We start from the raw sequence: 17,481 nt of genomic DNA on the forward strand, positions 1-17,481 counted from the left end.
TAAATCATTTTTGATCAGTTCGTTAACTGTCGTTATTTCCTGGATGTTTTTTTGAGGGGAGTTCTTCAGTTTCGTCATTTTGTATAGTCCCTGGAGTGGTGCGGAACTGCAGGGCACTTCCCCTGTGCTGTCTTGAATAACTTGTGTTGGTGGGCAGGGCCGCAGTCAGACCTGATGTCTGCCCCTAGCCCACTGCTGGGGCCACAATCAGACTGGTGTATGCCTTCTCTTTCCCTCTCCTAGGGGTGGGATTCACTGTGGGGTGGTGTGGCCCGTCTAGGCTACTTGCACACTGCCAGGCTTGTGGTGCTGGGGATCTGGCGTATTATCTGGGGTGGATGGGCAAAGTGTACGGGGGGGGGCGGGCAGGTTTAGCTCGCTTTTCCTTCGGAGGTCGGCTTCAGGAGTGGCCCTGTGGCACCGGGAGTGAGTCAGACCCGCTGGACGGATGGATCCGCAGAAGCACAGCATTGGGTGTTTGTGTGGTGCAGGCAAATTCCCTGACAGGAACTGGTTCCCTTTGGGATTTTGGCTGGGGGAGATGGCGCTGGCAAGCGCCTTTGTTCCCCGCCAAGCTGCGCTCTGTCGTCCAGGGCTCAACAGCTCTCTCTCCTGTTGTCCTCCAGCCTTCCCGCTCTCCGAGCAGAACTGTTAACTTATAACCTTCCAGATGTTAAGTCCCGCTTGCTGTCGGAACACACTCCGTCCAGCCTCTCTGCTTTTGCAAGCCAGACTCGGGGCCTCTGCTTGGCAGGCGGGCTGCCCCTCTGTCCCGGCTCCCTCCCGCCATTCCGTGTAGCGCGCACTGCCTGTCTGCCCTTCCTACCCTCTTCTGTGGGCCTCCTGTCTGCACTTGGCTCCAGGGAATCTGTTCTGCTAGTCTTCTGATGGTTTTCTGGGTTATTTAGGAACCTAAGTGATCAGCAGGATGTGGTGAGCCCAGCGCCCTCCTACGCCGCCATCTTCCTCCTGGTACCCATTTCCCAACAACAGTCTTCCATCTGATGCAGGCTAGAAGAAGGGAACAACAGCCACTTCCAAAATGCAGCTACATCCATCTCCCTTTCACCTTAGGATCCTAGTAGGAAGCCACTGCAGCTTGAATCACCAAGTCAAGGAAACAGTCAGATGTATCTGCACCTGTCCGAATCAGGGGAGTAGTGGGGCTGTGCACATCACACTCTTTCAGTTACTCAGGTTGATAAAGACTCCTCCTTGACTCATGCATCCTTGCTCCTCTTTCCACTCAGCTCCCGGACCTCATAAGTTGTTTTTAAATTTGAGTTTCATCTATGCAAAGCAAACGCATTTAAGGGGTTAAGAAATATGAACCTTGCATATGTATATACCCATGTAACCAGCAGAGAGATAAAGACAGCACTCAAAATTACCTCATGCTCCATCGCAGGGAATACACCCCTATCTCTGGGGTGATCATTATTCTGGCCTCTAGCATCATAGATTAGCTTTGCCTATTCGTAAACACTATATAAATGGAGTCATACACTATATTTTATTTGTGCCTAGCCTCTTTCTCTCCGTATTATATTTTTCTCTTTGTGTTATTTTTCTTCCTTTTCTGCCATTTTTTTACTGATGAAGTGTTTCTCTTTATTTCATTTATCTCCTGTATTAGCTTTTTCATTGTACATTTTATTATTATTTATTATTATTTTATTTTTATTTCGATGGTTAATTTAGAAATAATAGAATGGCATCTCTAATTTATCAACTACAAAATTATCTTAAAAAAGAAAGCACAAAGCATAAAATGCTTCAGAGAGTTTGATTATTAGATTTGGCATTAGTAACTTTCGAGTTGATAGTTCAACCAAGTATGGTCAGAGTTAAAATGCCCCTCAAAAGGAAGTTTTTATTCATCAATTCCCCAGCACCTAGCACAGTACCCGGTATAAAAGAAATGATCAGTAATTATTTATAGACTTTTGAGTTGAAATGAAACAAAGCAGATCAAGGAAGGAGTCTTAGAAGTTTTAGGAAAACAAGCAAATAACAGTTCCCAATAAACCTGGATAGAACAGAATCACAGAAGTTAAAAGGTGATAAAATTGATTACATGTGCAGAGATGAGAATGCATTTATGTCCCCTAACTAGTTTCCTTGCATCTGATATAGTTCCTCTTAAATCTCATTCTAAGGTGGCCAGAACAATCCAACATGCAATTTTTATCATTTCACTCCCTGACCCATTACCCATAAACTTTTATCATTCAGACCCCGGTACCACCATCCAACCTCATCTTTTACTACTTTTTGCCTCACACTTCACATTCCAGCAATATCCAATGCTTGAGATTCCCATACTCATGTCTACGCTTTGTTTTTGTTTTTTGCTTTTTTGTATGATGGTCACTCTTTTCAAGATGCCTTACTTGCTCCCAGTTTTTCACTGTCACTAAGAAATTCCTATTTAGATCATGTATTACCTCTTCTGAATCTTTCTTTCTTTCGATTGCCATACCGGATTAGGTGTTCTGTTAATTGCACGTGGTTCTTTTGGTGTTTTACACAAGAGCACTTCTCAATAAGACTTTCACATGCCAATCTCTGGCTTAGTTCCTAGATCCAAGGGCACCCAGACTAGGATATCTGATAGGAGTCCTCCTAGGAAACAATGTTGAAAATGAGATTTAGAGATCCTGAATGTTAGTTGCAGCCTCAGGCGTAACTATAGAAGTGAGTGCTGTCATCTGTTCCCCTCTCCTTTCTCTGTTTCCCCAGGTAATAATACCAACTGCATCATGAGGAACCTATTTCCAGATGTGATATACTTCCCCAGAGTTATGACCCCTTCTTGGGGAAAATTTAGCCAACAATGGGATGGGGAGTGACAGAAGCCTGGCCTCCTTGCCTCAATTTGGGACAAATCTGAAGTGACATTTTAGTTCCAAGCTCCATGTAGTTCATCTTGAAACTTATCACAAATCTGATGTCTTGTTCTGCTTCCTTTCTTTTATTGTCATTCCCTAGATTCCTTCCAAATAAACTTCCTGTATGCAAATCTCTTCCTTGGAGTCTGTAGGAATTCTGACTGACTTCAAGACTCAAAAGGTAAGTATCTAAATAATCATGCCAATACTGGCTCCCTCTAGGTTTTTCTCCTGCTTAGCAGTGGTGGGGGATGGCCTTGGCGGGGGGTGGCAGGTGGACTGAGTGGAGACAGTAATGTAAGATCACAAAGAAGATAGCTTCCCTAAACTCGGGAATGAAAATTTTAGTTTCCTGGTACAAGTCTGTCAAACTTTCTTATATGATCCTCTGTGATATTTGAGCGATATAAGCAATGTTAAAGCCAACTGTGATAGATTTCTCAAAATATTTGGAGACTTTGAAGGGCATGGCGCAATCTTTGTTGGCAGGAGGGGCAACGATTGCAGAGTTAAGACCAGATTTTCACAGTTTATAGATACAAAAGAAAAAAGCCAAGGTTATTCGCCTTCATCTCCTGATTCTGTTCTCTGCCTTTGAAACTTTCCTTCATTCATATCCCAGGACATGCTCCCCTGAGAAACTACCAGTCATGCCATCATTCTCAGAAAGCTTGTCCCATTACAGTTTAGTATCACAGGACTTCACCTATATTCCTGGGCATAGGCAGTGAGTCTGTTCCAACTTCCCACTTACTGCAATGAGAACTGGACAAGCTGCCAATTCTCTTGATTATTCATATTGCTTTATTGATTAGTTATTTCCACAGAACACTTATCTAGCATTCCTGGCAAGACTCATTTGAGTAAAACCATAAATTGAACAAGAGTGGATTTAAAGTTTGGCTCCATCCCAGATTGCTAGGGGGATAGGCAAAACAATCAGAGATGCTTGTTCGTCTCATTTTCAGTTTTGCGGAGACTGCATGGTATAGTGAAAAGAAAACGATGCGTCAGATGTTCATTCTGGTCTTAAGGTGGTATCTTATGTTCTCTGTATAACCTTGGGCACTTACTCTTTCAGTGCCTTAGTTTCTCCTTTTGTAAAATGGGAGTAATAATGCCTACCATGCCTAATTTACCAAAAATATTAAACTAGGCAAGTGGAACTATTTTCTACATGATAAATTTCTATCTAAAAATAAAATGTGATTATTATAATTTTTTTTCTAGGTGGAAAAAAAGCATGACTTTGCTTATTGAGGAGCATTTCCTATTGTGATATGCTTTGTTTCCAATGTTCCAAATGTTTGTTATGACCATTTGTGAGTTTCCAATACTATTACATTGATGTTTAAATGACAACAATAAATGGGTCTGGGTAAGTTCTCGAAATGTCAGTTGCCAAATTTCTAGAAAAGTGAAATATTATATTGTGATGTATGTCCATGATTCTTTGTTTTTAAGTTTATTTATTTTGAGAGAGAGTGTGAGCACACATGAGTGTGTGAATGGGGGAGGGGCAGAGAGAGACTCCCAAGCAGGCTCTGCATCTTGGGTCCCTATGCGAGGCTTGAACTCACAAATCGATGAGATTATGACCTGAATTCAACTCAAGAGTCGGTCGCTTAACTGACTAAGCCACCCAGGTGCCACTATTCATGATTCTTAAGAAACTGCAGCTTTTTTCTTTGTTTTTATCCAAGAAACAACTTTTAATTAATAGGAAGAAGTTGTCTTGTCTAAGGAAGAAGGAGACTCTGAAAATGTTATGTATTCTGAATATTGTGTAGACTTAAAAATTTCAAGCTTTTTTTGGTAGATATTGGTGTATAACTTGGAAATGAGATTAATGCAAAAGAAAGTAAAATTTTCAAATTCTAAATGGTGATCTAGACGTGATGAACTATATTTCTGCCAAGGGAGGTTTGCTGCTTATCAAGTTTCGATGAATCCTCTGACACTATATCGTTTACACCTTGAAAAAATGCATGGGTAAGGGGCACCAACCCTCAAGCAGTGAAAATGTGTACATAACTCTTGATTCCCCCCTAACTTTACTACTTATATAGACTACTGGTCACCAGAAACCTTATCAACACAATTAGAACATATTTTGTATGTTTATATGTATAATACACAGTATTCTTAGAATAAGAGAAAAAAAGTGTTATTAAGAAAATCATAAGAAATGGGGCACCTGGGTAGCTCAGTCAGTTAAGTGTCAGACTTCACCCCAGGTCATGTTCTCAGTTTGTGAATTCAAGCCCTGTGTTGGGCTCTCTGCTCTTAGCAAGGAGCACACTTCAGATCCTCTGTCTCCCTCTCTCTCTGATCCTCCCCCTCTTGTGCTCTCTCTCAAAAGTAAATAAACATTAAAAAAATCATAAGGAAGAGAAAATACATTTACAGTACTGTATTGTATCAAAAAAAATCCATGTATAAGTGCACCTGTATAATTCAAACTTACGCTATTCAAGCACCAATGGTATATTTCTAGAATTGGTATGTTTCGCTACTTCCTTTGGAAGATGCTGGCATGGTCTAAACAAAAACTTTATGAAAACATTACTTCTTTGTCAATAGGAGAAGATTCTGCAGGTAGTTTTTCTACTGCAACGATAAAAAATATTTCCCCTCCAGAAGTTATTTTCTTCATTTCTCAGTAGAAACTATGGAATCACACAGTTATTCCCTTATTTCCTTGGTGGCTTTATTTGGGACTCAGTAGTGTTTACCTTAGAATAATTTAAAGCAATCTGAGAAAGTTTCAAAATAAATATCACTAATGCAATTATGAAAGCATTATAATTATCATATCAGTAACAGCATTTTAAACAGTACTTCTTTTCTCAATTCATTCACCTACTGTGGTTGATCTAATTAGTAATTCATCATCACTGTTTCAACTAACACATATACTCTGCTAATTAATGTTTCCAGGAGTATATATGTTGCATATTCAAGACTTTCTCTCTCCATCTGGATGTCTCTTGGCAACTTAAACCCAAACTAACCAAACTGAATATATTATATTTTTTTCAAAAGGACATTCTTTGTTTATATTCTTTTTTTATAACTCAGGTCCATGGTTCTTCTATCGACTAATTTTTCCCCAAATTCCAGGAGTTTTTTTAAAACTTGGGATCCCTTGCCACCTACATTCTATCAAACATTGTATTTTTTTATTTCATCACACAAATATTTCTCAAAATGACATCTTTTTTTTACCCGTCCTACCATCTTTTTTCATGTGTTGTAATCTTTTATCTAACTACTCCCTCCTCACCTTAATTAGCCTTAATGTCTGCATTCTCCAGCCTCACCAGAATGACCTTTGTAAAATACAAGGGGTTTAGGTTCTTATATAAAATATCTAGGGATCCCCATTGCCAAAAACAGTAGCCTCCGAAGTGGGCACATACATTCCAGGGAATGAATAAAACTATTTGGTACCAACGAGAAATGTGAATATCTACTTTTATAAATTTTTTTTTGTATTTTTGCCTTTAAAAACTTATATTTTGTGTACATTTGTAACATAAAATCTACTAGTATATCTGCCTATATATTTTATAAGTACATATGAACATATATTGAAGGTATATGTCAAACTTATTTATTAATAAATGTTTATCATCAAAATAATTTGCAGATCACTGACTTACAGGAGAAAAACCAAAACTCATTATTAGGGATTATCAAGCTCTGGTTGATTTGGTTTCTGCCTGACTTTTCCATTTTTATCTTCTCTGCTATGGCCAGTTTCTCTGGCCACTTAGATAATTAAAATGAAGGGTATGAAAGGTTGGCTGGGAAGTAATACTGTGAAAGGAAAAGGGAAGAAGCAAAGCTAGGCATGACACAGATCTGTCAAAGTCTCTGCCAGCCACCAAGAGCGACAGCAGTCCTGTATTGGGCAGAGACAGTGAGGCCTTTCTAGCATGTCTTGGTCTTTCATTGGCTAGCAACCCCAAGGACTGGTCTGTGGGCTCTGTTAAATTTCATGTGGGTCTTTCTGTGAGCTCACTGAAACCCCTTGGACATGGTTCTCCCAAGAGAACCAGGAAGAAGCCGCATTGCCTCTTACGACCCTTGAGGGTCACATGCTGCTGCTTCTGTCAGTTGCAGACAGTCCCACATCTCAGAGGAGAAGCTTCAAAGTCACATTGTAAGAAGGGTGTATGGCATGGGCGATACTGTTGAAGCCATTTTTGGAAAATACAGTCTACTATAGGTGTGATGATGATGTTAGTAGTGTTTTGAAGCTTATAAAATAACAGTAACAAAATAACACAAGACAGTTGAGTAGCATTGTAAGGAAGTAATTAAGTGATGAAATAAAATAAAATTCAATTTAGGAAGCGACCTGAATATAAAATATCTGGGGATGGTGATGAAATAGAAATAATGTTTTCTTTTTTTTAACCACACAAATCTTAGCCTAAAGTTTTACAGCATCCATACCAAATGGCTATAGTGAAGGATACTGTATGACAACAAATAAAATGAAAAATATCAAAGGACTATGATGCTGTTGATAATACCCACATTGCTTTACACACTGCTATGTCCATTCTCATACATTGTCTTACCTGCATGTCACCTTAAATAATGAACAACAACAAAAACAACAACAACAAAAAATAAATAAGGGAGAAGGAATTTTATATATTTAGCTAACATATAAGATCAGATTTCTAGTTACTAAAATAACTAGTCTTAGATAAATATAGTTTTATTTTCAATAAAATGCTTCTGAACCTACTGCTGTTGTTTCTAACACTGACCTGAATTTTATACATTTAGGTAACAAACTCAGATTGCTAGTTAGTAAAAGAACTAGTCTTAGATAAATATAGTTTTGTTTTCAAAATAAAATGTTTCTGAACCTACTACTATTGCTTCTAACACTGACCTCCCTCCCACATTACAAAGTATTTTTATTATGATTTTATTTAATCTAAGTCTTGTTACCATTGGTTATAAGCATCTGCCTTTTGTGCTTCATTATGCATTCTTTAGCCTAGAGATGGTTCCTTATCCATCGTTGTGAAATTCCACAGTGCTAAACATAGCAAACTGGCACATATATTTATTAAATTGATTTCCTATGAGCTCAATTTAGAGAACCATTATCAATTGGTTTAGTTCAGAAGTTTCAGAGGTAAAATATGCTTCTTAAAACTTGAGTATTACATTTATGATAATTTATTAAGTGGCATATGTTTATTTCCTCTATAGCATAGTAGCAAGTACACAGACATGGAACCAAAATGCCTGGGTTTGTATATAGACTGCTTCTTACTAGTTGTGAGATGCTGAGACAGTTTCTACACATTTTTGTGTCAGTTTTATCATTTGTAAAGGGGTGGTGGTGATAAGAATAGAAGTTCTTCATATATTTATGAAGGGTGAATAATTTAATATCTGTAGAGCTATTAGAACATCATGTGGCATATGGCTAACACTATGTATTTCTGTTATGATTATTGATTTCTTTTGGCATCTTTAGAGAAGACATGATGCTTCCTGTGCAGATTTTACTGATATATTTTTCCCAGCAATAATGCTGCTTGTATACTTGTAGTATATTTTCTAAAACTAAGCCTAACTCCCAGGCCTCCTTTTTTCTTTTTTCCTTTTTTTAATTTAAATTTTAGTTAATATACAGTGCAATATTGGTTTCAGGAGAATTCAGTGATTCATCACTTACATACAGCAACCAGTGCTCATCACAAGTGCCCTCCTTTGTACCCATCACCCATCTGGCTGATCTCTCACTCACCTCCCTCCATTGTTAAGAGCTTCTTGTGGTTTGTTTCCTGCTGTTCCCCTCCCCCGCTTCCCATATATTCTCTGTTTTGTTTCTTAAATTCCACATTTGAGTGAAAGCATATGGTATTGTCTTTCTATGAATGACTTATTTCGCTTAGCATAATATATTCTACCTCCATCCATGCCATTGAAAATGGCAAGATTTCATTCTTCTTAATGGCTGAGTAGTACTCCAGTGTGTGTGTGCGCATGTGTGTGTACACACATGCGCACACGCACACACACACACACACACACACCCCATATCATCTTTATCCATTCATCAGTCAATGGACATTTGGGCTCTCTCCATAGTTGGGCTATTGTTGATAATGCTGCTGTAAACATTGGAATGCTCAAAAAACTAAAACTAGAACTACCCTATGATCTGGCAATTACACTATTAAATATTTACCTAAAGGATACAAAAATACAGGCCTCCCTTTTCTTGACCAATATCTACTCTGTGGCTTCACATTGTATGGCCTGGAATATGCCTGCAAATCTCGACCAAATGCTGTTGGTTGATGGGGAAAGATTTGTTTTAAGATGCTGGATCTCAACTATTTTGTAGTGAAAGGACATGCTGTTCTCTTCATGGTGGAGAATAGTAATCTGCATGGGACAGATAATTACCTACATTTCCCACCTTTTGCTGTTTTTGATTGCTTTCCCTTTTGTAAGAAGAGAAATTTTGCAAACTACTCTTGCAATGACAAGGCTTGTTTTCCCTTGTTTAATGGAGTGTTAAACACAGTCTGAGTTGGAAGCTTTGGGAAAAGAATTAATTCTCCGTATAAACTAAAAAATGGGAGACCCACTCACTTTTTTTGGGAGGGAAATGATTAACTCATTCATTCAATCTTTTAATGAGCATGTTTTTCAGGGTCTGCTCTGGGCCTCTCTTAGGTATAGGAGTTGAGATGAATAGGAATTATGAAAACCTTCCTGAATAATTTATTTTGATGAAGTAGGTTTTTTTTAATGCAAGCATGTACCTTGCCAGATGCATACAGATATATGACTTCTAGGGTCGGTCAGGCAAAAAAAAACTCTGAGATTTCACTGTGGTGTAAAAACGAACTAGGGAGTTATGATGGGGCAAGTATGTGCTCAAGGGTCAATTACCCCATATTTACATGGGGCTGCCCACTTTGCCCACTGTGACCAAACAGAAATTTGTGAGTGTCTTAGGACTAACAAGCAAACCTAAAGATATAGTTGAGTCCAACTTGAAGTACTTTACTTAAAAAAAAAAAAATCAGTCCCCTCTGTTTTTCATGCTAAGACCCTCCCCTTCATCCTACCCTCTTCTTTTACACTTTCCTTGCTCATGGACATATAATATGGGATTTGCACAGCTCCTGGGTGGCAGGCCTGTCAGACTCTCACTAGGATCCCAACCTATGTGGAACGAGACATCATCACTGAACCAGGAACATGGCAGAAGAAAATATTGGATTTACCAAGGAGAATAAAATATAGTCAAAAGGAACACCGAACACCAGGGATGGGAATGAGGGTGAGGCTCCCAAGAGGCAACGTCTAAAAACAAGAGTATTAAACTGCTTTCTAAAGACAGTAGGTCCAGGAAAATGCAAGGATTTTGATTTTCTGTGTGAAAGAAAACTTAGGACAGAGCTGGACTATTCAGGACAACAGAGGAGTGGCTGGATACTTCTGTGAGCATCACACAGAGAGTGCTTAGCCAGCTTCTGAAAATAAATGGTAACGGCCATCTCTGATTAGCATTTACTACGTGGCAGGAACTGCTCTAATTAATTATTTTAATCCTCATAAAATGTCTATGAGGTTGGAGCTATTACTATAATCCCTGTTTTATAGATGAGGAAACTGAAGCCCATAGAGTTTAAGTAACTTTGCCAACGTCACACAGCTAGTAAGAGCAGAGTCATGTTATGAACCTGGGAAGCTGAGCCCAGACTCTGGGCTCCTAACCACTCAGCAGTGTTCCTGGAAATGTTGTCAGATATTTGAAGGATATAGCTTGAAAGCACACCCAATTTATTAGCCCTTTCTGAAGACCAACTTCTATTTATGCTTCAAATATGAACTGAGGTCTCTTTTTCTAGAAGACATCCTTGACCATTTTAGGCTATGTTGGGGGTCCTGCTTTCATCCTGGAAATAAGGTTTAGAACTTCTTGATGTCAGAACTGTGATTTACTTTTTGAATTCCCAATGCTTGGCATAGCACTGTGAGCTAAAGAGGAGCTTGTAAAATGGCATTTTGCAGTAGGCAGGATGTCTAAACTTAAGCAATAATTAGAGATCCAAAGAAAATTGAATACAATCTTAACATTCATAAAATAGCTTTGGATATTTAGAAAGCAATAAGCCATCTTTGTAAAATCTATTTAAAAGACTCTTTGAAATTTTCCAAACTTAAATTTGCATAAATTATCTTAAAACAAATGGGACTTTAAGAAGGAAAAAATGTTTTGTTTTTAATTAAATACAAAGTTGAACTTCTTTGAACTATGTCAGTTCAAAGTCACTATCCTTTTCTGCTCTAAAGGTCAATGTCACTATTTTCATAATCCACCTATATAATATTAGTGAAATATTGGGGAACATTCCAAAATATATAATTTTCAAATGAATTTCAAAATCCACTGCCTTTTTTTCTTGTCAGCATCATTTTAATATAATTTTAATATATTTTTAATGTGAATTATGCTCTGAATCAGAAGCACAAAGAGTTATAAGACAGAATACCTGGCATCAGGAAAATCATAATGTGGTTCAGGAAAGTGTATACTTTAAGTAATGAAAACACAATGACTGTGGATGAGAATAATTGGAGTAATGCTGACGGTGTTCAGGTTTAAGCACTTGAAAATAATGATTAGGTCACACACCTATACCAAATGTTCATTTGTATCAGTAAGAGTCCAAGAAAGAAGCCAATAGCACATTCAAAGAGTTGAACTGAAAGGAGCCTAATTAAGGGCACATTTATATTACAGAGGTGTATGCATGGATGAAGGAACTGATAAGGAATGGCAAAATGCCCAGATACTAGCAACAGCAAGGATATCTTAAAATCTCTTGGCCTGAAGGCTCTAGGGGAGAAAATATTGTTGCCAGAATCTGGAAAGACAGCAGTGGAAAAGCAGTTCCATAACAGAAACTGGTAGAGAACTTTGGCATTGCCAAGCCATCACCCAGAGTTCAGAAAGTGTGGGAGATTGGAACATAAATGTATAAAACTGTATGTCCTCCAGTACTCTGTTCCCTTGTGGGTACCTGCTATTTGCTCAATTCAACCAGAAGCCAGAGAGGGCAAGGAAGCCCAGGAGACACAGCCGACAGATATATGGCTAGACAAAGAAATGTAGAAGATGGATATGGAAGAACATATCCTCATATGAGAATGAAGTATATAGTATTATAGTTTGCATAAAAACATGGGGATAGGTCATTCCCATGACTGGGCATGAAGGTTCTCCCAGACCTCCCCAGGTGCAACTGTGATCTTTGTATCCAATGTGAATACATTGAGACTGGACCCAAATGTTGGAACTTATGTGAAGACTCGGTCAAAGGAGTCACCATGTCACTGATACACTGTCCACTTATATTCCCTGCTCCCAGAAATTAATTTTATTTCCAGCTGATTTTTAACTCATGTTATGAAGAACTCATTCAAAATTTTTTATAAAATTTTTTTTTCACAGGAAAAAGCTGAAATTAAAGGAACATATAAAGATATCCAAGAAAAAACAAAAGCCATATCTGTTTATAAGAGAACTCTTTGTTTTTTTAATGTTTATTTAGTTTTTAGAGGGGTGGAGGGGCAGAGAGAAGGAGAGAGAGAATCTGAAGCAGGCTCTGAGCTGTGAGGGCAAAGCCCAATGTGGGGCTCAGTCCCATGAACCCCAAGATCATGACCTGAGCTGAAATTGGTCGCTCAACCAACTGAGCCACACAAGCTCACCAAGATACCTCTTTAGTTAAGCTGGGTATTCATAGTTACTTTAACATCACAGAAAGTGAGTAGAGATGGGATTAGAAAAGACTAAAGGCTAGGCATAGTGCAGAAGATCCCACAGAGCGAGTGGGTTTTGAACTGAAGCTTAAAGGAAGTGTGGCAACAGGCCAAATGAAAACTAAATTGGAATACTAAGCAGGAAGCACAAATGAGTAATGGCACAGAGGTAGTTTGAATTATGGCACAACGGGGATTAATTCTAGTACCCAGAACATGGGATTTGAGTTGGTAGAATTTTAGCATCCTCTTTTAAAGTATCTTGACCACTACTGTAGTTTCTGGCATTACTGATTTTATTAGACCAAGTCATTTGCAAATTGCTGCCCTGTGACCATTTTGACCTATGACAATGGCAATTTCACATGGTTCAACTTAATACATAAAGAGTATTTAATTATACCTGGGATGAGCCACTCTGAACACAAAGCTTAAGTGAAGTTCCTCTAAACCCACTGGTTACATATTTCTCTTTTATTTGTCTCTTTCTGGAGAGTACTTTTATCTTTATAACATTACTTCTTAAAGTCTACAAATCATGTCATTTATGCCAGGAATCCATAGGAAAAGAAGTTCATAATGGCATCTTTGAGAGCAAACAATTTTAAGTTGGTGAAAGTGTGGCATGTGCAGGCTTATTCTTGCCATCTTTTTGGTTGAAACTGCTTGCTACTTTTTATTATGTGAGTTGCTATGGTAATGAACATGAATGAACTGAATAATTCTTTAATATTCACGTGGAATTTAATGCTGCATCAACATTAGCAATTAAAAAAAATGAAAGTTGAAAGTTAGTACTATAATAAAAACACAACTTAACTTATACCGATGGGTAAAATTTTTGAAGTTTGATAGTACCCACTGATGAATTGGTTCTGACACAGCAATTCCACTTTCAGAAACTTATCACCTGAGTACACTTGCAGACATTGATAAGAATTATAAGAATGTTTGCTGTAGCAATGTTGTGGTGGAAACAGCACAAACGTCTTTCACTATTAAATTGATGAATTTAATTATCGCATTGATGATCCATCCATGCAATGTAATATCATGCAGCCTTAAACAGTGAGATCAATTTATATATATTGACATGGAAAAGTATCCCAATACATATTTTAAATTAATAAAACAGGTTTCTATATTTCATATTTTGATTTCCTTTTCTGTATATTTATATTTTTTTCATATATGTGAATAGAGTGGGAGAGAGAGAACACCTCAAATAAAATGGTGACCTCAATGAAGTAGGATGACAGGTCCAATAGGTGGTACTTTTACTTTTCAATTTAGCACTTTTCGAACATTTGTAAAATGTATAATAAATACATCTCTCTTTAATTAAAATAAAAATGTCCAATTACTGCTTTGATCTGTTTGTTATATTATGAATTTCCTTCTTCTACACATTAGCCTCAGAGTCAGGAAAGGCCAATCGATCAAAAAAAGTTTTTTTAATATTATTTATTCTTGAGAGAGAGATGGAATGTGAGCAGGGGAGGGTCAGAGAGACAGAGGGAGACACAGAATCTGAACTAGGCTCCAGGCTCCAAGCTGTCAGCACAGAGCCTGACATAGGGCTCAAGACACGGGGTTTGAACTCACTAACCGCGAGATCATTACCTGAGCTGAAGTCAGACACTTAACCCACTGAACTACCCAGACACCCCAAGGTCAAGCTATTCAAATGGTTAGACAGACATCTCCATAGTAATATTCTGAAGCTGCGGAGTGACTCCTGAAGACAAGGGTGGTTTAGTGCTACTCCCTGACCGTTCAGATTTCCAGCTCTCTGAGTTACTTTTATTACCATCTGATTTTAGCTCTGCCACCATTAGTGATCCTTTATTCTTGTGCCAGTGATTTACCTTTTGGACATAGCTTCCTAGAGGTTATTGCCATAGGAAAAAAATGTGCTTCATCTTCTCTGTAAGGTAAGCTTTAGAAAATTAAATTAATTCTTTTCATATGTTACCAAATCTCACCCCTCATGAGCTCACTGTTACAGCAAGTGAGCTGATATGAACTTGCCTTATAAACTCAGAAAAATACTGTAACTTTGACTGCCATGCTGCAATTGCTCAAAAAATGTTAATTTCATATTATCATTACTATTACTACTACAGAGATGAGAAAACTGAGCTTCTGACAGGGAAAATCTCACTGTGAGTTAGCAACAGAGACATTAAAATTATCACAATATTCTGACTCCCTGTTTCTAAGACTCTAAGGCACGTATATATTTGAAGGAGACCCTGAAGAGTTGTCAATCCATCATTATTCTATTCTGTGTCACATGCTTTGGGATTCAGTAGTGAAGATGCTGCTTTTGGAGAAAAATCCTATATCCTAGAGATCACTTCTTAAATGGAATTTCTTCAAGATGGGATGACACAGGTTAATGTCTTTGCTTGTTCTGAGATTAGAAGAAATGGTTGTTAGTGAATAAAAGTAGCAAAATGGGGTATGTGGATCCTGATGAGGCAACACTGTAAGAAGTAGTCAAGTAAAAGCTGCAAAATAGTGTTAATTGCTATTATAAAATGAGATTTGGCAATGATTCCAAATATTTTCCAGCAAGAGGGGCCTTAAAATTTTTTTTAATGTTTATTTTTGACAGAGAGAGAGAGAGAGAGAGAGGGAGAGAGAGAGAGCGAGAGAGCCAGAGAGCATGAGAGAGTACACAAGCCAGGGAGGGGCAGAGAGGGGGGACAGAGGATTTGAAGTGGGTTCTGCATGGACAGCAACAAGCCCAACGTGGGGCTCAAACCCACAAACCAGGAGACCATGACCTGAGCCAAAGTCAGATGCTCAACCAACTGGGCCACCCAGGTATCCCAAGAGGGGCCTTTTAAATTAAAATATTCAGGAAAAAAAGTTGTACTTTTAGCCCATATTATTTTTTAAAACACAGTTAAACATACTGCTATGTGTTCAGCAATGCTTTAAGTAATTTTTATGTTATTAATTGCATGTGGCATCCAAATACATTTAAACGTAATACATGAAGCATGCAGTATATTAATATATGTTTTGTCAAATACAGAAAACTTTTGACAAAAGCTTTGAACTTTTTGCCTTGGTAAGTTTGAGATCATTGGTACAGTAGAAAACATCTAGGACTTGGAGTTTAAAAATGTGTGTGTATACCTGGATCAGCCAGTTAGTACATTCTCTTGAATAGGGATGTATGCTTGGGAAATTGACTACGTGTCAAAATTTTGCATCATTACAAAGCCAGCAGAGAGAACAGGGTTTTCAAGGAAACTATCAATAACACTGACACCTAATAGGGAAAGATTTGTCATGGTCCGATTTCCTGTGATTCTGATCCATTCTTACTGGTGGTCTCTTTTTTTCTCTTTACCATGGAACAGTGACTTCTGCTATGATAGATGCCCCTCCTACCAAGAATCTGGAGATAAGAAAAATAAAGTAGTTCTCTAGCTTAGACTAATTCATTTACTGGACAAGGGCAGAATGTCTTCCAGGCTTAATCAGCATTATTAAAACTTCTAAAGAAATAATACATTAACTTAAGACCCAGGGTTAACACAGCAAAGTAGTATTTAGAGAAGCAAATTTTATGAGACTGTGACAGCACCATAAGGCAGGCAAGAGGGCAAAAGAGATTGAATCAAGCCTGGTTAAGGCCGGTGAGTGTGTGTGTGTACTTATGTGTGTGTGCTCACACGCACTCACGTGCACATCCGTGAGAGTAGGTGCAGCGTTTGGGCACAGGTATTCATCTCCCTTTCTACAGGGAAATTAGATGCCACGAATATATTAAAATTAATTCAGCATCATCTATAAACTAGCCTGGAGTCTAAATATAAGCTAGCTACTTAAAATGCTTTACCACAAATCATATAAGTTAACAAATTATCCTATCGACCAACCTTGTGAATTTAGTCAATAAGAGTTTGATGATCTATTATAAAGTCCAGTATTATAAATAATGCATTTATCAGTCATCTCCGAGAATGCCTTTTAAATATGTATACTCAAGCTGTTGATCAATGTTTTGACTCTTACAGCTTCTAAAAGACAAACTACAAGAGCAATATTTTTCAAAAGTCAAAAATATATATTATGTACTTTTTTAGTGAGGTTAAGGCAATGTTTATAAAATATACATAGAATTTGTTATTGCTGTGCAAATAAATGTGGACTTAAAATCTGTGGATTCAGCTGTGGAAAGAAATGACCAGATGATCTGATGGGTCTTCCCCATTTTATTTTATTTATTTAAAAAAAATTTTAAATGTTTATTTTTGAGAGAGAGAGAGAGAGAGAGACAGACAGACAGAGACAGAGAGTGGAGGGGTGGGGGCAGAGAGAGAAGGAGACACAGAATCTGAAGCAGGCTCCAGGCTCAGACCTGTCAGCACAGAGCCCAACACAGGGCTTGAACCCACAGACCGTGAGATCATGACCTGAGCCAGTTAGACGCTCAACTGACTGAGCTACCCAGGCGCCCTATTCCCCATTTTATTTCTAATTAATTTATCATGTTTCTTTCCCCCTCCCCCGCAAACAGGTTTTTTTTAATCCCCTCTAGTACATACCACTGGAATTTATATGAAAAGAATCCTAATATAATTGAGAACAATTCCCTATTGCCCCAACTTCCTAGTGAAGAGGAAAAAGAAACATTTGCTGCATTTGGTTTACAAAATAAATGTATTCTCCAGACCTATCTATGTTGCCTGTGTTTTCATTCAGTGGTTCAGACATGAATTTAACAAGATTGCAAATTTATTGA

The 17,481-nt window shown here is 38.0% G+C and overlaps 1 protein-coding gene across 7 annotated transcripts in view; it reads right to left on the reverse strand.

The window, feature by feature from the left end:
* Positions 1-17,481, reverse strand: part of OSTN (osteocrin) — a 231,538-nt gene that overhangs the window by 110,137 nt on the left and 103,920 nt on the right. For 2 of the 7 annotated variants that reach the window (XM_042956061.1, XM_042956060.1), the window contains exon 1: positions 2,483-2,608. The exons of 4 other annotated variants lie outside the window; for them this stretch is intronic. The gene's annotated coding sequence lies outside the window, so the exon portion shown is untranslated. Of the gene's footprint in view, positions 1-2,482; positions 2,609-17,481 lie in introns of those variants that run through there. One more of the 7 variants, XM_042956062.1, reaches the window with a different exon arrangement.

The sequence above is a fragment of the Panthera leo genome, chromosome C2, assembly GCF_018350215.1.
Source record: "Panthera leo isolate Ple1 chromosome C2, P.leo_Ple1_pat1.1, whole genome shotgun sequence".
Lineage (NCBI taxonomy): Eukaryota > Metazoa > Chordata > Mammalia > Carnivora > Felidae > Panthera > Panthera leo.